The 18,763-nt window shown below is 54.4% G+C and overlaps 1 protein-coding gene across 2 annotated transcripts in view; it reads right to left on the bottom strand.

The window, feature by feature from the left end:
• The window catches only part of PKNOX2 (PBX/knotted 1 homeobox 2), a 241,302-nt gene that overhangs the window by 82,903 nt on the left and 139,636 nt on the right, over positions 1-18,763 (bottom strand). Inside the window, exons 1-2 of one of the 2 annotated variants that reach the window (XM_054592778.1) lie at positions 13,050-13,097; positions 9,350-9,455 (exon numbers count right to left, since the gene is read on the bottom strand). The gene's annotated coding sequence lies outside the window, so the exon portion shown is untranslated. Of the gene's footprint in view, positions 1-9,349; positions 9,456-13,049; positions 13,098-18,763 lie in introns of those variants that run through there. The other variant, XM_054592777.1, reaches the window with a different exon arrangement.

The raw sequence follows: 18,763 nt of genomic DNA, 5'->3' as shown, positions 1-18,763 counted from the left end.
GGCCAGTGATGCTCAACTTAGAACGCCCTTCCAGGAGCCCCGCCCCTTGTTGCTGCAGCCCAGGTATGGGGGTCGGGGGCATCTCCCTGGGCGTCGGCCGGCCTGGGGGTGGAGAACACAGGCAGGCCGCCCCCTCTCTGTCGGCAACTCTCACCCCTAGAGCGGGGTCCTGCCCTGGTCTTTTCATCCCAGCCCCCTTCATCTCTACCTAAACAGCATGAGTGGGAGAGGTGGGGAGGAGCAGGGAAAGGAGAGAGCTTGAGGCCTCTTATTCAATTACTTTTTTTCCTTTCAAGCCTCCAGGCCGCCCCAGATGCTCAGGGGGCAGAGGAAGGCTCTCCAGTGCTGGGCGGGGCCGGGGGCGGGGGCGGAACGGTGGTTGCGAGGTGGGAGAAGGCACCGAGGGTGGATTGCAGGGCACCTGGGAGCCCCGGCCGGCCTGCTCCCCTAAGACACCGTCACGTGCTCACTTGCCTGCACATACACAGAGAAACAAATCTAAAAATGAACCCAGGGACTGAAATCCCCCTTGACAAACCTGATTCCCAGGTTTATTATTATTTGCCGAGAGCTGACAGCAGACACTGCTCAGGAGCCGAGCTGAGAAAACAACAGGCCTGGCCCCTGAGGCTCGCAGCCCTGGTGCGGGGACCCAGGTGGAGGGGCCGGGGCAGCCGCCACTCCCGGTTGGGTAGGGAGGGAAAGCAGGAGAAGTGAGGGGCCGGGAAGGGGGGCAGCGAGGGTCTGCAGCAGCAGAGCTGGGTTTGGCGGAGTCCACAGAGGCTTGGGGCCCTGATACCCGTCCAGTCTGTCGCTCTCAACAGCCTCACACTCTCCTGGAAGCAGAAGATCCCAAGAGGGTGAGCCAGGCCTCTTCTCTCGGAAGGACTGTACCCCATCCTCTGGCTGGATGGGACCTGGTCCCATTTTTTAAAATTCCTCCAGAAAAAAACAAATGGTCAGGGGTGAGGGCTGTAGAAGCAAGTGGCCCTCGAGGCTCAGGTCGTCATCGGAAAGCCACTACTTGTCCCTGAGAGGTCCCTGCCCGGCCTATGCCTTCCCTCCCCTCGGGCCTCTGTGGTGCTTCAGGTGAGCTCATGAGAGGAAGGAGGACCAGGGAGAGTCCGCAGCCACGAGGTCAGGTCGGCCGGAGGGAGGGGAGGCTGCCCCGGGGAAGGGAGGATGTGGCTGCTATAGGAGAGGAAGTGACGCTGGAGAGGAAGTGACGCTGGAGAGGAAGTGACGCTGGGCAGCAAGTCCATTCCTGGGCGCTGCCACTCAAGCCCCGACTGAGCAGACACGCCCTCTGTCACCATCTGCAAAGTGTCCGCCCCATGCCTCGTACCGTCCCTCTCACCGGCCGGCATGGCCTTCCGCACTGCACCCCCGTGCCCCTGCCATCATCAAAACTTGGCTCCAAACCCCACTCTTCCGTGAAGCCAGCCTCCACTTCACACCGCGGGACCACCCTCTCCCTGGGAGCCTCGCCCTCAGACCGAGTGGGGCGCGAGGGCAGGGATGGGCGCCATGTGCGTTTCTAGGTTATGGAAAATCGCTTCCCACCCTACGTCCTCATTGCCTGTAAATCTTATGCTCCCCGGCAGACACGACCATGGCTCTGGCCCTGAAAGGTGTGGCTCAGTTGGCTGGACGTCATCCAGCAAAGCGAAACGTTGCCCGTTGGATTCCCAGTCAGGGCACCTGCCTGGGTTGCAGATTGGGTCCCTGGTCAGGTATAATATTCTGTGTGTGTGTGTGTGTGTCTCTCACATCGACGTTTCTCTCGCTCTCTTTCTCCTTCCCATCCCCTCTCTCTAAAAATACATAAATAAAATCTTCCAAAAAAAAAAAGACCATGGCTTTGCCTTCTCTTTCCTCCTAGGGGGACAGAGCCTGTGTGATATGATTTCACAGGGGAGCCTGAACACACGCGTAGCTGCAATATAATGTCTTTAGTTTACCGATCAAATGTGGAACAATCGATCAAATTTGGGATCACATCTGGGGCAGATAACCTGAAGTCGCACGAGTCATTTACACCTCGGTGACCATGAGCCTGCTTCCCCGGAGCAAGCGCTGACGGGGTGAGATGATAACACGGGGTAATAACAACTACCCGCAGTGAGCCCTGGCCGGGCACCACGCTAAGCTTCTCACACAGGTAACCTGGTTTCTTTTTCTCAGCGCCTAGCGTGTCGGCATGATGGTTGTTCCTCCTTGTCCCTCCTCAGGGAATGCAGAACTCAGGCCTAGAGGGGTTGGGAGAGCTTCCGAATGGGACGCACAGTCTGACTTCAGGGCTTGGATTTAAGCTAGAAGCCTCGGGGTGGAGGCAGGGACCAGCAGAGGAAAGCGAGGCCCCGAGAAGGTGGAGCCGCGCAGGAGGGGCAAGGCTGACTGTGGGGACAAGCTGCCCCGTAGTTTCAAGAATTATATTGATATTATATGGGCATTCGCCCGATGTGGGCGTTAGTGCATCAGTTAACAGACACACACTGACGCGTTTGGGCGGGGGACGCCTTAAACAGCCACACTTCTTTTCTGTCATCTGGTCATATTTGGACAGCGGTGTACATACAAATTTATTTAAATATCTTACTGCAGTTTTCCAAAATGAGGGGAAATAGAAAACTGGACGTTCTGAGACCAACGATAAGAAGGTGGGTCTCAGCTGCATAACACACCCGAGACAAAGGTGGAAACTTTGAGCTGACAGGGGCACATCCCGAGTCTCAATCACAGACTCGCTGGACGGCGGGTTCAGTTATGAAGGGAAAGAACAAAATCAAAGGACAGATCTCACATGACGGAAATATGTGGCTGAAGAATGCATCCAAAAGGCGATGAGTCACGGGGACCCCGATCTCGCCTTCTAAGCTGTCTGGGGGCGCAACCCTGGGGACACCTGCTTCTCCAGAGCAGGGGCTGCCTGTGCCCTGATCCCCCGCTGCAGCTTCGGGCCGGAGCTGCGACTCACGCTGACGGGGTCTCCTTCCTGTCAGCCGGGACCAAGGGGCCCTGCGGGGACCCAGGGCCGGGGGGCGGGGCGGGGGGAAGGGAGCGGGCGGCCCGCCCGCTCTCCGTGACGTCTCTGCCCGGCCGTCTTTCCCCACCCCACCCGTGGTTTTTCGGGGACCACCCATAGCTGCAAAGAAGTCCCTGTTCTGGAGGGAAATGTGCCCATGACTCACAGGCTAAGAGACCTCTGGCTCTGTCTCTGGAAAGCCTGTGCGTGTGAGCAGTACTGGCTGTTCTCAAGTCAGGGGAGCCCACCCTCAGGGGCACCCCATCTTTGTCATGTCTCCCTGAGTCCTAGCCTTACCCCTCTGCAGAAGTCCCTTCCTGCGTCTCCTCATTTCAGTGTCTCCTCCCGCCTCTCTCAGCCCCGCGAGAGCCCAGGCAGGTGGCGGAGAGGGTGACAGAGGAGTCATTGCCTGTAACTTCCGAAGCAGGCAGCCATGAAACAGAAGAGATGTGGCCATCCCCGCTGGCTCCTGGCTGTCCCCTCTCAAGCGCCATCTCCTTCCACCTCCAGCCTTGAAAAGGGGTTTGTGGTTCTCTGGCCTCTGACAGGGAAACCTTTAGTCACTTGCTGGCCCTTTCTGTGCTCAGGCACCGCGGAGAAGAGTTCCGTGTTAGCAGCAGCAGCTTTGAACACTAGCAACTTGTCTGAAAATTGTAACTCGCATTCCAAACCTTAATTCTGCCTTTTGCGATGACAGCTCATTTGCTATCACTGCGGTCTCAGTGGAACGAGAGTCCAGCCTTGATACCGAATCTCTGTGGACTTGAAGTTCAAGACTGTGCCTCCACTTTCCCCTCTTCTTTCTCTAGTAAGATGGGCCCCATTTCTCAGGGCAGAGCAAGGGCTGGGGGTGGGGGGGCGGAGAGAAAAGAAGAAGACGGTTTTGCCCAGTGGACTCTGGCACTCAGGGACCAATTAGGGCGCTCCGGCTTGGAACAGAACGGCCCCTGGGACCCGGGCACTGGTTCACCCGGACCTTCCCGTGTCTGGCCCTTGGGGAAAAGGAGCGGGCGCCCTGGCTCCCAGGCCTAGAGGTCCTGTCCAGAGCAGCTGGGCCTGCGCAGGCAGGGGAGCAGCACGGGAGGTGTCTGTCCCCAGAGCCAGCCGTGGGGTGGAAAGGAGGAGTGAACAGGGGCTTTTGTCCAAGATGCCACCCCAAGGGCACTAGGCAGCCTAAGGCGGGGCGGGTTCTTGCTATGGGCTGGCCTCTCTGATCCTCTCTTTTTAGGGCCTAGCCGTGTCAGGTCAGGGCATCTGCTGTCCCCTCGTCACTGAACAACACTTGTCATGGTCAGGGATCTGTGTGAGGCGGGCAAGTGTGGGGAGCAGGGGAGATGGGCGGGGTGGGTTGAAGGAGAAAGCAGCCCGTTTGAGAATGAATGGAGGGGCCAAAAGGAGGAGTCTCCAGGGGGGCCTTGCGGGGGTGCTGAAGCAATGGAGGCTCCGGGAACTGTCCGTGGCGGGGGCCGGCCACCACGGCTGCCCCGGGTTTGACCCCAGCTTCCCCTCTTCTCACCCCTCGCCCTCTCCCCCGTGCCCAGGAGCAGCGGGGCCTCGAGGCCGCGGGCAAATTGCAGAAGGAGGCTGTGGCGGAAAGGGAGCGTGCTGAGCAGTCACGAGGTCTGAGTGCTTCCTGTTCCAACGAGAAAACCTGCCCAGGTTCACGCAGCAAGTTGGAAAAGGGCACCCGATTTGAATCCAGGTCCCAAGTGACAAATTCAGTCATTGTTTCCTGCACACCTACTATGTGCCAGGCTCTGTGCTGGGCAGAGGAAGTCCCAGAAGAACAAACCAGAGGCAGCTGAGCAGAACAAAAAAGGGAACAATGAGACAAAGTTTTCCCTGAGCTGAAGTGAGACAGGCGGCTTCAGGCTGAACGGGCTCCCAGGCGCGGAGGGGCATGAAGAAAAGAAGGGAGCCCACAGACCTCAGCTGCGATGCATAGTGGGGATGTCTCAAGACTTTAAAAAGAAAAGAAGATGAAACATTTCTATAAATTCTCATTGCAAGACCAGAAACAAGATGGTATAGCAAAGTCTTCAAGACATTGAACGTGGGATTATGAACTCAAGTCAAGTTTGAAGACAAAATAAAAGTCTGTTTTAGACGTGTAAGATCTCAGAGTCTATTTCCCACCCCTCGATAGATAAAAAATACCTAGAGGTGGTATTCCAGCAAAACAAAACAGTGGGAGGCGGGAGGCAATGTCTACACAACATGTGCAAGGAGCCCGTGTGACCTGTGAGCTGGCAGGTGGGGATCGGGGGAGTCAATGGGCGGGACAGGGCGGGGGAGGCGGGCCATTACCCCGGGGGGCTCATAACGTTCTACACAAACTTCATTTCCTTTTCCATGGTCAGGTCACACTACTTACTTCTGTAGTTGAGTAATATTCTACTTTATAATCACCCTATAGTTCAGAAAGGAGAGGTCACTACAGTTATATGATAGAATATTAACCTTCTAAATCTTAATGTTAAAGATACTAATATACTAAAAGTAGTATAATTATATATAATACCATGTATTATATTATATATACCATATGACATTTGTACTCTATTAGGTATTATACTCTACTAAAAATAGATATCAAAGATATCTATTTTATATCAAATAGATATAAAAATTATCAACTTACCCAAAAAGGGAAACTAAAAAGGGAAAATGTGTGCTAATTTCCCCAGCTTTCATAGTCGGGAGTTAATAGGTAAATACACAAATTCATAAAGAGGGACTTAAATATATTATCTAACATAAGAAACGTCAGCCACCAAATAACTGAAGTCAGAGACTGTGCATCGCGGTTGACTTTGGACTGTGAACCTGTGGGTAGAGGTAGGGAAAGAACGAATACCTTTGATTGTATTTTATTTTATGTCTCGTACATTGTTTGCTTTTCCTTACACATATACTTTAATTCTAATTTTTAAAATAACTAAAATAAATAGTGAAACATCTATATAAGCAAATACTATGTACTCTCTTATGAATACTATGAATACTAAGGGATAATGGAGTAGATCTACGTATCTTGACCTGGAAACCTGTCCATTATGTGACGACCTAGGTTAAAAAAGCAAATTTCTAGAACAGTCTTTAAAACGTCATCTTTAACTGTGTTCAACTAAACGCCAAACCAGCACAGCGTGGCCCCTGCCTGCGGTCTCTGCCCTGTGCCGAGTGGCCTGATCCTGGAAGCCTTCCCTCTCCGATTTCTGTAAGATGTGCATCACCTTCGGCTCTAGGTAGGAGCTATTTTATGAATGTTTCAAGAGCAAATGTAAGCTCTTGACTATAAGTGACCAGTGCAAAGGCTGGCCCGGAGGAGCTGCTCCGGGGACGGAGGCCTTGCCCAGAAACAGCTGATGGAGAAGCAGAGTGAAGACGCGCATGGGAGACGTCCAGGCGTGAGGACTGACAGGTGCTCGCAGAGCCCTGGGCCACCTCCCTCGTTCACAGGTAAAGAGCCGAAGTGGGGCCTGACACAAGCTCGCTCCTCTGGATTCACATCCAGAAAAGAGAGAACAGGGCTTGTGAAAAGCCAGAGTCAGGAAGAGGCCCTGAGAGGCTGAGGACCAGGGCAGGGGCCTGAAGCCACGGCCCGCAAGGAAGCTAAGGGGAGGTGGCGGGCATGGGGAGGGGGGTGCGGTACGTGCGGGGGTGGGGTGTGTGATCCATTTCAGGAGCTGCCCAGGGTGCAGGTGGCTTGTTGACATGAGAAATCAGACCAGATCATGCTTCCTTTGTGCCCTTGGAAAGACGCAGCTTTCATGAGGGCAGGAGGCAGCGTGCTGGGGTGGCGGGGCCCCACAGTTCCACGAGCGTTCGCCATTGTGTGAGGGGCTTTCTAGTGCACTGTCTGGCTAAATCCTCACAGAAGCCGGTGAGGTAAAAGAGACCACGCCAGTTACCTAAAGACAATGATGGTCAGAAAACGCCATTTACTTCACTTGCCCCAAATCCCAATGGCAGAGCTAGGCTCTGTGTCTGGGTGGGTCTGGTTCCAACGTCCCTGCCTAAGGAACCGGAGGAGGCCTAAGGAGCCTCAGTAAATGCGTGAAAACGGAATGACAAGAGGAGTGTCTCCCCCAAACTGGGACACAACCAATCCCGTTCCCCTCCTGAACCCTGGGAGCAGAATCTGTCCGTCTACGCAGCCCAGAAAGGTCCAGGGCGTTGGCTGGCTCTCGGGAGCGAGGCTCTACAATGGCGCAAATGGGGCTCTGAAAACTCTGCCCCCCACCCCAGGGTATCAGCAGTGGAGGTTCCCCTTCTCAGAGCTCTGCGCGCTGCCTGAGGACACTGGGCCCTGTTGTGTCTGGGCGAGGAAGGGGACGGGCTGGGACGGAGCGTCAGCGCCGGGAGGAGGAGAGGCGCTGTTGTCCCCCATTCTTGGTTTCTAGGTCCTCACTCTATATGTGTCCTCCACCAGCCTCAAGGGCTCACTCAGAAGTTGCCCCAGCCTCCCCACGTCTCCCCAGGGGCCTCTGCCTCTACCGAGCTGCCCACTTGGGGGAGGCAGGCAGGCCCAGGAGAGCCTGTATGTCAGTTAGGGTTTGTCATTGACATGTGGAGATCATTAACAAGGCTTATTTTAAAGTTATAATTGCAACATGTAAATGCTCCCCAAACTGATGTGTAATTGCTACCCCCCTCCACCCCAGCCCTTCCCTTCTGGTGCCAGCTTTGCAAGGAGAGAATTAGAAAATAAAAAGGGGGTGGATTATGTAAGCAAAAACGATTTTAAAAAAAGAGAGCAAGAGAGCTAACAATTTAAGGGAGACAGCTGGTCGCTCCTCTGATTGCCACACTTCCAGTATCAGTTGCAGAAATTGTCCCTGCCGATTGCACCCATCCGAGCGAGTGTCAACTGTATTCGGTTCCCAGCACAGACCAGGCTGGCACGATGGTTCAGTGGTCAGCGCGAGTGAGTTGTGGGGAGGGAGTTGGGGTGATAATGAGGGGAGCGCTCTCGCATCCCCCGAAGCCACCATTCCACAGAAAGAACCCAGAGCAGGCGTCAGCACTTGGCCACCCACTCCATCCTCCCCCGCATTCTACCGCATGGGGGGGCAGGGACGCTCCAGGCTCCCAGGCACCGTCTGGCCGGGTTGGACACCGGCATCGCCCTATCTTCTTCAAGCCTCCCACAGCCATCATCTGCAGCGAACTCCCTTCAACATCACTGTGCACACGGGCTCCAAAGGTTGCTGAAAAGGCTGGCACCATATCTCCCAAGTGGGCATCACCCAACCCACACCCACCGAAGCCTGGACCCCTCTAGATGGGCCCTTGTCTCTGGCTTTCATCTCTAGGAGTCACAGCAAGTTCCAGCACGAGCCCCACCTTAAGGCACCTAGAACACAGGGCTCCCCAGACAGCCAGAGGGCATAGCAAGAGGACAGTGGTCACTGGCCAGTTGTGCCACTCTCAGAAGGTCGTCCTCTTGGATACCCGCAGCTTCACTACCTCCCTCCTTGGAAGCCGGGCCCAGGAATGTGCATGTTTCCTTCTCTCCAGGGAAATCAGCTTTGGTGAGGATGTTGGCAAAGACTGCCACTCCCCAAATGACAGCTGAAGACCTGTAAAGGCTGGGTGGTCCTAAGACAGCAGGGAAACTTACAAAGTCCTGGGCAGAGTCCCTTGGGATTGGGGCCCAATCTCACCGTAAGAGGCCCAGCCCTATCATGGCACACTGGCAAGAAGAAAGGGGCTTTGGGTAACTGGATTTCTAAATCCCTGCCTCTACCGATACATCTCCGAGATCGTGAAATCACTTAAGGGGATTTTAAAAACCCTACCTGATAAGAGGATTAAAAGAGATTTTCTATTCAAAATGCTTTCTACATTTTAAAAAACAATTTTCAGAGTTCATCAGAAACACCTGGGATGCAGTTTCCTTCACATTCATCATCAAAACCACGTGGGGTGCAGACTCCTGGGCCCTCACCCAGACACACAGACTCGGAATCCAGGAACTGCACTTCCGGCACACACCCTAGGCGATGCAGAGTGTGCGCTCCAGAGGGCTGAGCCAGTGCTTTCCCCGCGGCGATGGGAGCAGCAGCCCAGCTATCTGTAGCTACACCATTCATCGTTCGCAGGACACGGAGAAGAAAGGGGAGGGACGCGGCGAAGGGCAGTACGCTCGCCCTGTCCCCAGGGAGGGGGCACGGGAGACAAGACCAGAGCGTCTGTATCGACAGTCCGTGTCGTGCCTTCCGAGGGTGTGTATGCAAGTGTCAGCTAATAGGGCAAAGACAAGATCTCCTGCCTGGAGGGCCTAACTACGTGTTAGAGGACAGAAGAGGCATTTCTTACTGTTTGGTGATCCTGGCGGCCTCTGGGATGGCTCTCGGGAGACTCGCCCCCTCGTCTCACTTCCAGCTGGGCCAGAAATTCTTCCTGTCAGCTCCGGCCAACACACCTGCGAGGAAAGGCAGAGCCGCTCTCAGAGGGGAAGGTGGAGGCGAGGGTGCCACGGCCAGCTCGCGACCCGGGTCTGCGCCCGGCCCGCCTCGCCACGGGCTGGCCGGACGGGTCCATCCGTTTGCCCTGCGGAACTTGCTGCCATTGTCGCCCCTCAGGTCTCCCTCCTCGGTGTGGCTAGTGGGGGCCACCCAGTCATTGGAGCGCCCAGACGCTCAGCACAGGGGGAAGTACCCTGCTGTCACCTGTCTGGTTTCCTGACACTGGGCATACGTGTGGCCTGCCCTCCCCCAGGCACGGCAGGCCTCAGGATTTCTGGGCCCTCGTTTTAAACTGCAGGGAACACAGAGGAAGGGGTAGAAGGCATGGCCTTTTCAGGTGTGCACATGGGTTTCCGAGGTCTGGCGTCTGGGGGCCTGGGGAGACTGGCCGGGGCGGGGGGTGCCCGCGGGCGGCAGGGAGGAAGGGTCAGCAGAGCAGTGGACCCAAAGCAGACATTAACGGTGAGGGGCAGGCAGCCTGTGGCCTCAGGGTAGCTTTGGCTACACAACTTACCTATTTATTTTTAGATTAAAGTGAATCAATTTTATTTCTCACTATTTGGACCGAGGTGCTGGGAGACGGAGGCTGGCAGTCAGCACTGTTACATGGCCTGGCCCAGCGTTTCCCAAACACTCACATCCATTTCTCCCTGTGGATTGAGTTGCTAATTTGACCCCAGTGAGGCTGAGCTTTGGGCCGGGGTGGCAGGGCCATGGGGTGGGGGGCTGCTTGGTGCCCGGGCTGTATTTTCAGCAGCATCGGGAGCCTCTTCAGCCAAGAGCCCAGCCCAGCACCAGAGGTAAATGCATCTTTAACAGTCACATTTCCTTCCTAGTTAACACCATCTTAGTTTCCTGGTAAAAACACATTTGCACCTCAGTAAGGAATGTAATTAACTAGTGACAGGACAACAGGAGGAGCCACACAGCGCCTGGCTGGGGGCAGCAGTGGGGAAATGAAAATTCAGACGTTTGCCTGAACAAGGCTTTCCACCTTCCTTCCAGTGTGTGAGTGTGAGAGCATGAGCGTGTGTGAGCGTGAGCGTGTGTGAGTGTGCACACGCCCTGCAGGAGGTGAGGGTGAGGGGGCGGAGGCAGGGCCTAGGGCCCTGGGGGAGGAATGAGTCCTGCCGCGGGGGAGGGAGCTGGGGCAGGCGGGAGAAGGGAGGGGCTGACTAAGCGCCAAGAGGCAGCAGGGTGGTTAACGCCTTTCCATGAGCTAGAGCCCTCCGGTTGAAACCATTCTCTACACACCCCAAATCCTTCCCGAGGTAAGCTGAGGGTGCCAGACATTCAAAGCAGCAAGAGGCTCGGGTCCCCCTCCCCCGCCCTGCATTGTCTGCCCTGGGGCAGCCACCTAGAGGGGCCCGAGGGTCAGGGGCATCCAAGAGAGAGAAAGTTGCCCCACGTCCCACGCCTGCCCCCCCCAGCCCGCTCCTCGTGCTTGTGGCCCGTGAGTTCGGTGAATGACTTCCAGGTCTCTGGCCCCGCAGGCGGCTAACCTGGGAGACATGCCAGATTCTTCCCTCCTCCGCTTCCCACCGCTTTCTAGTCATGGCCTTTTCGCCTTTGCATTCCCAGTGACAAGACCTAGAATGGGTCCTCGCCCCGCTCTCCACCCACCATACTGGCCAGGCCCCCGCCGCCCCCTTGTTCGCACCCCCAGCGAAGCCGGACTCAGCTTCCCGACTTCATCCCGCCTCCGACCACCACGGGGCCTGCCCACACAGCCGTGAGGACCTCGCTGCCCTCGATGGGCTTACAGCTGTGTCACCTCTTCCCCAGGAATGTTAAGGGACTCCTGACTGATAGAAGTAACCAGCAAATGTTCACTGCCTGTCTCACCAAGCGCAGCCTCCAACGTGCCTGCGGTGCGCCCCTACCAGCCTTTCCAGACTCACCCTTCGCCGGTCCTCCGCAGCCTGGCCGCCCCACCTCCAAACACACGGCCTTCCAGGCCCCAGACCTGCGCCGCCTCTCCGGCTGCCCCATCTCCATCTGCCTGAAGAGACCCTAGCCATTCCTCAAATGTTCAACTCAAACATTCTGGCTTTTCCCTTAAAAGCCGGAAGTCATTGTACCCACCGGTGCTTCCGGGTAACACACTGCTATGATTCCCTGTCAGTTCTCGCACATTCGGTCTCACGCAATAGTGTCTCAAGCATCTTTTATCTCTTCCCAGACTGCAAGCTCCTCACAGGTGGAGGCTGTCTGATGTCTGCCTAATTTTTCAGGTTGCAAAGTACTCTCATATGTAATAATCTTTAATGTTAAATGCTAAATATCGATATTTGAATCTAATAGCTCAATTTGTGTTACCTTTACAAAATAATACATGCTGTTGTACAAAATAAATAAGAGGTAGAAATTTTAGGCTAGTTGTAATCAATCCTATAATACAAAAATAACCACAGTTAATATGCGGAGCAAAACCCTTCTTAAAAACACTGTCAACTGCCCTGGCGAGGTGGCTCGGTCGGTTGGAGCATTGTCCTGTGCACCAAGAGGTTGCGGGTTCCATCCCAGGTCGGGGCACACACGGGAGGCAGCCAATCGATGTTTCTCTCTCTCTGACTCCCTTCCACTTACTCTAAAACCAATGAACATATCCTCAGGTGAGGATTAAAAAAAATGCTAAAAAAACCCCTGTCATACTGTAAGTACTGTTCTGTAACCAGCCTTTTATATTTAGCAACATATCATAAATACCATTGCATATAAAGGATATAATATATATTATAATCTCAGTGGCTGTATGACATTCCATTTATGGATATACTAGAATTACTCAGCCAAATTTCTATCGTAGTTATGATTATTTCCAGTTTTTGCTATTATAGATAAATAATACTCGCTCTTGTAGCTGAGTTTCGCTCCAGATTTAATCATTGCCTTAGGGTAAGTTTCTGAATGTGGAGCTGCCGAATCTAACGGTACGGTCATTTTAAAGAAATTTTACAGATTACTTGCAGGAAGCCCCCACCGGTTTACGCATCCGCTCCGCAGTGAGCGAGAGATGCCTGTTCCCTGCTGGTGGCTCTTCCCATTTTACAGACGTGGGTGGGGAGGCTGAGGGAGGCTGAGCCTAGCCGGCAGAAGAAAACAGCCAGCACGTGGCTTGTCTTCTGACTCTAGGCATTTGGCTCTTCCAACCTCCCCACTTCTCTCTGCATGTTTTACCCGTCCACAGGGAGTGCTTGCTGTAGTTGGTGCCAGGTAAACGCTGGGCTCCCCGAGGAAAGGGCAGAGGTGACATGCCCGGAGTGGGGGGCGGGGCCCCTCGGGGGAGTCCTACTGGTGTCTGCCTCCCCGCACCCCTCCTCTCCCAGGTGTCTGAGGCTGGGGGAACAGGAGCTCTGTTCCTAGGCAGAGTTTTACTATTCCCTACCACCTGCCTCCTCCTGGACAGGCGCAAATTGCTTCAATTTAACCTCCATGTAGTAAGAACCACGAGCTGGGGCCTGGGTGTCCGAAGATGAAACACACACACACTCACACACTCCGCCTGTCTTCCGGTGCTCACAACCTAGAGGATGCAGAAACGACTGTACCCTGCGAAGTGTGAATGGTGCTGCTTCTGGCTGCTGGTCTCGCCGCCCCTCCTCCTCTGCCACGGGCCTCAGTGGCAGGGACACAGGGCAGAGTCCGGGGCAGGGTGGCAGACGGAGGAAGCCCTGCCTGCCTGGTGTGTCCTTCGGCCTCTTAGAGCTGCTGTCCCTCTGGCACTGAGGGGCTGGAGTTCCCTCCTGGCGCTGGTCTCAGTCACCTGCTCGTGTTGTCGTCTTTCTGCGCCAGCTGTACCCCTGCACCCCCCACACCCCAAAGGGGGCACTGAACCGAGGAGCTGGGGAGCCTCGGAGAGGAATCACAGCCGTGTTAGGGAAGAGAAGTCAACTGCGGTCCCACTCGGGGACCAACAAAGTGTGTATTTGAGAGAGAAAGGACAATCCGAGGTGACACTGCGTGCCCCACGTGGGGCGTGCTTCAGGGCTACAACACACACAGATTCTTCCTTTCCCAGAACTGGCAGCAGCCTGGCTGCCAGCGGCCTGGAGGAGGCTTCCAGGCAGAAGTACAGCCTGTAACCTCCCTTCGCTTGCTGCCAGCGATTCCGCTGAGCACAGGGAGGGGCTGGAGGGAGAAGAATGGCCCCGCTCCTACCCCAGCCACCTCTCAGAGCCACTTCCCCACCACACTTGCACCCGCCTTGCCCTGAAGGAGGGGCCTGCGTGAGCCTTTATAGACCTTGGTCAGACAGAACCCACCACTTTCCCTGTTGTTGCCATTCAAAGTTCTTCCCCTCCAGAGGTGAGTGACAGCCCACAGGACTACTGCCTCAATCCTGAGACTGGGCTCGGGCCCACCCAGAGGCAGTGGGACAGGCAAAGCGGCAGACAGACAGACAGACAGGGAGGTGGATGGGTGGGAAGACACAGACTCTGCGTGACCTGATGGGCCAGATGTTTCAGGGCACAGATAAGGAGCCAGCGACTTCATCTTCAAGGTGAAGTTCCTTCTGTACCTACAAGATCCCCGAGAAATGGAGGAGCTCCGGCCCCACCCCGTTAGCTTTGATCAGGCCCCTCCCTGCCTATCCAAGGTCATTCTTCCAGGGCACCTCCGACGGGATGAGCAGGCAGCCCCAGGGAGCAGCTGGGCCGTTTCTGCCAACTTGCACTTAAGCTTTTTGCAGATGAATAGGACAAAGGTGAAGACTGAGCTGCTGGACTCTGTCCAGAAAGCTAAACCAAGCCCTGTCCCCTGACCACTTTGGAGAATTTGCTGTACCCTAGTGTCTACCCCAGCAGCAACCCCCCACCCCAAGTCTTCCTCTGCATCAGCCGCAAGGCCTTGAAAGAGTCTGTTCTTTCCCTGGAGGCCACCCGAGGGGCTGTTCTTGCACAAGTACAGCGACGGAAATGTCTTTGCCTTCCAGGTCCTTTCAGACTTGACCCTTTTTCCAGCTATGCCCGGCAACCGCTGTCTCACCACCAAACTCATACCGTGTCTGAGCCCTCTGTCCTCTGCCCAGGCCACATGCCCTTCTGGAGGGCCACGTGTTCCCCTTTCCTCTCTGCTGTCCAGGTCCTGCCCGACCCTCCAAGACAAATCACATCCTACCTGTCTCTGAACTTCTGCAGCTCAGTGAAGTCGGCCCCTTGCACCCGCACCCAGCGATCGGCCCTTAATCTCCCTCTTTGGGAACCTCTGCTTTCTGTTAATCAAAATCTCCTCCATGACAATCACACGTTCTGAGGACAAGCCTTGTGTCTTTAATTTCTCTATGCCTTCCATTTATACCCAGGTTAGTACAACAATCATGTAGGTCATTGGAAGTATTATTCTTACATGTGAAAAGGAAACACTGCCCTGGCTGATGTGGCTCAGTGGATTGGGCACCAGCCTGCAAACTGGAAGGTCACAGGTTCTATCCCCGGTCAGGGCACATACCTGGGTTGCGGGCCAGGTCCCCAGATGGGGGTGTGTGAGAGGCAACAGATCAATCTCATACATGTTTCTCTCCCTCTTTTTCCCCTTCCCTTCTACTCTCTTTCTCTCTCAAAAAAAAGGAGCCACTACTGGAAAATATTAAATCAGATCGATGCTTAGGCAGTTCAGTGGAGAGCTTGCCTATTTGGTTATTATCACTCATTGTCAAAGGCATTACAGTTCTCTATATTTCAATGTGTCTCTGAATGGAGAGCTCTTGACCAAATTATGGATTATTTCATGTCTCCTATGCTAATATTAATAAGTGAACGTGGGAGAGAGGATATAGTGGAGTAGAAAAGACTCTGAAGTCAGACAAACTAGGGTTTAAGTTCAGGTCTCCCTCTTACCAGCTGTGTGACCTCTGTCAATCTTGGTTATCCTATTTCTGGAAAGGAAAACTCCCAGACCCCTGATGTGCTTAGTGGGTATAGCGAAGTACTCGGCACTGCCACGGAGGAAGCTTGAATAAATGGTGACTGCTGTCATTCATGACAATGACAGTAATAAGTAATAATAGTCTGTTTAGATCTTACTTGGCAAAACCCTACTCATCCTTCCCGATCCAGCTCTGTAAAGTTTCCCTTCAGTGCCTCCCTACCCACACAGGGTGGGTCCTTCCCTCCTCTCTGTCCCCCTAAGAGCTGGGATTGTCTCTCTCTTAAAAGAAAGCCCAAAGTTCTTAGCCACAAGCTCCAGGCTGTATCTCGCGAATGGTGACTGGGCGCCCCTATGGGCACGCTCTCCCCCAGAAGCGCTGAGCTTCCTGAGCCAGGTGTCCCTAGCCCCGCGCTTCCAGCTCTGGCCCGGCTTTGGCTCCGTGCCTGTTTGTTAAGGGAGGGGGCGAATGAGTATACCTGGGGCCATCGGGAGACCTGGCAAAATATAGAGAACTGGTGATAGCAAATCCATCCTGGAAAGCAAATATCCCTTTTCACTCAACTGAGACCAGCCCTGCATTTAGAGAAGTCCCTTAATTTTCCCATCAGGATTAGCTTTCTTGGAGAAAATTCGGCCCCACCAGAAGCCCTTTGAAAATCTCTGCAAAGCCCACCTGTCTGCATCCCCGCTTTCTCCTCAGGCGGGCTCAGTCCCTTCTCCTGCTCCCTGCCGTCCTTCCCCGGGGCAGGCCCTCGAGCCTCCCCCACCCACGCCCCCGCAGGCTGCCAATGCCCCGGGGCCGCAGACGGCCTTTCCAGCGCAGAGGCTCCCTCCAGGAGCAGGACAGGCCGGCGCCCTTGGCACAAGCCAGCCGCTCTGTCTGGCCCTCAGGTGGGGTGAGCCCGCGGCCCTCCCCTCCCTCTGCCACACCCGGGCGCCCAGCGGGCAGCTCCGCGGCCTCGGGGATGGTCCGAGGGCAGAGAGCACCCTGTGTACATGTTCTCCTGCATGTTCACCACCAGACTCCGCTCGTCTGTTCGCCAGTCTGCCCGTCCCACTAGGTTCTGTAATCCTAAACTGACGTGTATTTTGGACATACTAGGTGTTCAACACATACTGCTTGAATAAAGGAGTAAATAAATGGATATACTCAGCAGGGGATATTGTTTAATCTTTTCAACAACCCTATCGAATAGGGAGTTATTAGTCCTGTTCTTAAAAAGGGGAACTGAGGCTACAAAAATGACTCACCCGAAGTCACAAAGCTGGTTAAGGGCCAGAGGGAAAGAGCAGGGTCCAAGGGCTTTCCGGTGGCCTCCTGAGCACCCTGCCCACCCACCCGGCTGCCTTCGCACCCACCCAGCCAGGAGAGGATGCGAAGAGGCCGGGCTGCTTCCGCTCTGCCTCGCTTGGAAAGTAAACAAGACAAATTCTTCTTCTCATCATTTGGTGAGTCGGTGACATTTCATTTGACAAAGAATCTAGGAAAAGCCTCTCCTGGGACCAGTTTGGGGACCAGCCTGCGATAATATTGCTTTATTGAAAGAGGATGCTAGGAACTGAGCTCCGGATGGCCTTTTACGTGGAATAATTTATGCATGAAATGAGAAATAATTTCTTTAAAAGAAATATTGATCTATACATGGTCACAACGATGGAAGTGGCAACCACACACACACACACACACACACACACACACAATCCCAGAGACATGGTCACAGGCCTGCGAAGGTGCAAATCCCAGCTCCCTGGCAGTCAGAAGCCCCGAGAGGCCTGTAGGGTCCAAGGAGCCCTGTGGGCACAGCCACCGGCGAAACAGTCTGATGGCTCTGACTGTCCCTTCCGGCACTTCCAAGGTAAACTGTGACTTTGTCCTCACAGGGAAACTCCCGCCATTAAGGAAGGCACGGGAAGCAGGGCTTTGAAGAAATTCACCCCCCTGGGCCTCCCTGCTCTTCTCAGGGCCCTGGTCCCTCCCGCAGTAACCCTGCTGCACGCAGACACGCTGCCACCCAAGGACCTGCCGCCCAAGGCACCAGTCCCCACCGGGGAGATTCACCCCTTGTGTTTCATGGAGGCTTCAGCCGCAACTGCCCCTGGAGGATGGCAAAGGAGCGATGACAAGGATGGGAAAGGATATGTCTGTACTGTTCCCATGCAGGTGCTACTCAGGAATGAACCTCAGATATGGAAGGGATGGTAAAAGAATTTTATTTAAAATGCCTTTCTCCTGGGCTGGCCAGGTGGCTCAGCTGGTTGGTTCAACTACCCATCAGGGCACATGCCTAGGTCTCAGGTTTGATCCCTGGTCGCGATGCATATGGAAGGCAACCAATTGATTTTTCTCTCTCACATAGATATTCTTCTCTCCCCTCCCCCACCTCTAAAATCAATAAACATGTCCTCGGGTGAGGATTAAAATAGATAGATAGATAGATAGACAGATATATGGAGGGATGGATGAAACGCCTTTCTCCCTAGGCTCGGTGTGAAGGGTTGGGGTTGGAGAGGGTGCCTGAAAGTCAGCCGCCCGCCCCAGCCACGGCGACTTTGACCTACAGTCAGAGCGAAGCCCAGGACCCCTGTTCTTGTGGAATCAGCAACGGAGAAGTTCGGAGAGGCCGGAAACGGCCCCGGAGCCAGGGTGCCTGGTACTCTCTGTCTCTCTCCTGTGTCAGCTTGGGATGTGACTTTGCTGCCAGGGCCTTAGCTTCTCCATCTGAGAAGCAGGACGGGTAGGGCCGAATGGTCCCTCCCAGCGGGTTCTCACCTGGAGACCCCTTGCTCTACCGAGCCCTTGGTTAATGAGACTCCACAAACCCCGCGTCTGCGGATGATCTTTGTGCCACGGCAGGTCCAGCCACACCCATTAGCTCGGTGATTGCGCTTCACAGTAATTCTGTGATAACTCACTCCTATGCTTGGAAACTGTTTATTCTTTTTTTAAAATTTTTATTTATTTATTTGAGAGAAAGAGAAGCACCAACCTGTTCTTTCATTTATTGCTGCATTCACTGGTTGCTTCCTGTCTGTCCCCTGACCAGAGGGGGAACCTGTAACCTTAGCATATCAGAACAATGCTCTAACCAACTGAGCTGCCTGGCCAGGGCAAAAACCTTACTATTTAAGAACTAAGTCAGGTACTTAGAAGTCAGGTACTCGGGACCTTTTGTGATATGGCTCCTACCTAACTTGCCAGCCTTATCTCTTACATCTCTCCTGTAGGTCAGGGGCTGGCAGGCTACACCCGGGCAAATCCTGAGGTGTCTCTTTTTGCCAATAAAGTGTTATTGGAACATAGCCACATCCATTGGTTTTGTATTGTCTGCAGCTGCCTTCCAAGACAGTGGTGGAAGTCAGAGCGGCAACAAAAACCCTGCACTGTGCTGTCTGA

Source organism: Pteronotus mesoamericanus, unplaced genomic scaffold, assembly GCF_021234165.1.
Source record: "Pteronotus mesoamericanus isolate MK-2021 breed Mesoamerican mustached bat unplaced genomic scaffold, CSHL_Meso_final scaffold_371, whole genome shotgun sequence".
Taxonomy (NCBI): Eukaryota; Metazoa; Chordata; class Mammalia; order Chiroptera; family Mormoopidae; genus Pteronotus; species Pteronotus mesoamericanus.
The sequence above is the reverse complement of the archived record's forward strand: the minus strand, read 5'-3'. Positions and strand labels throughout refer to the sequence as shown.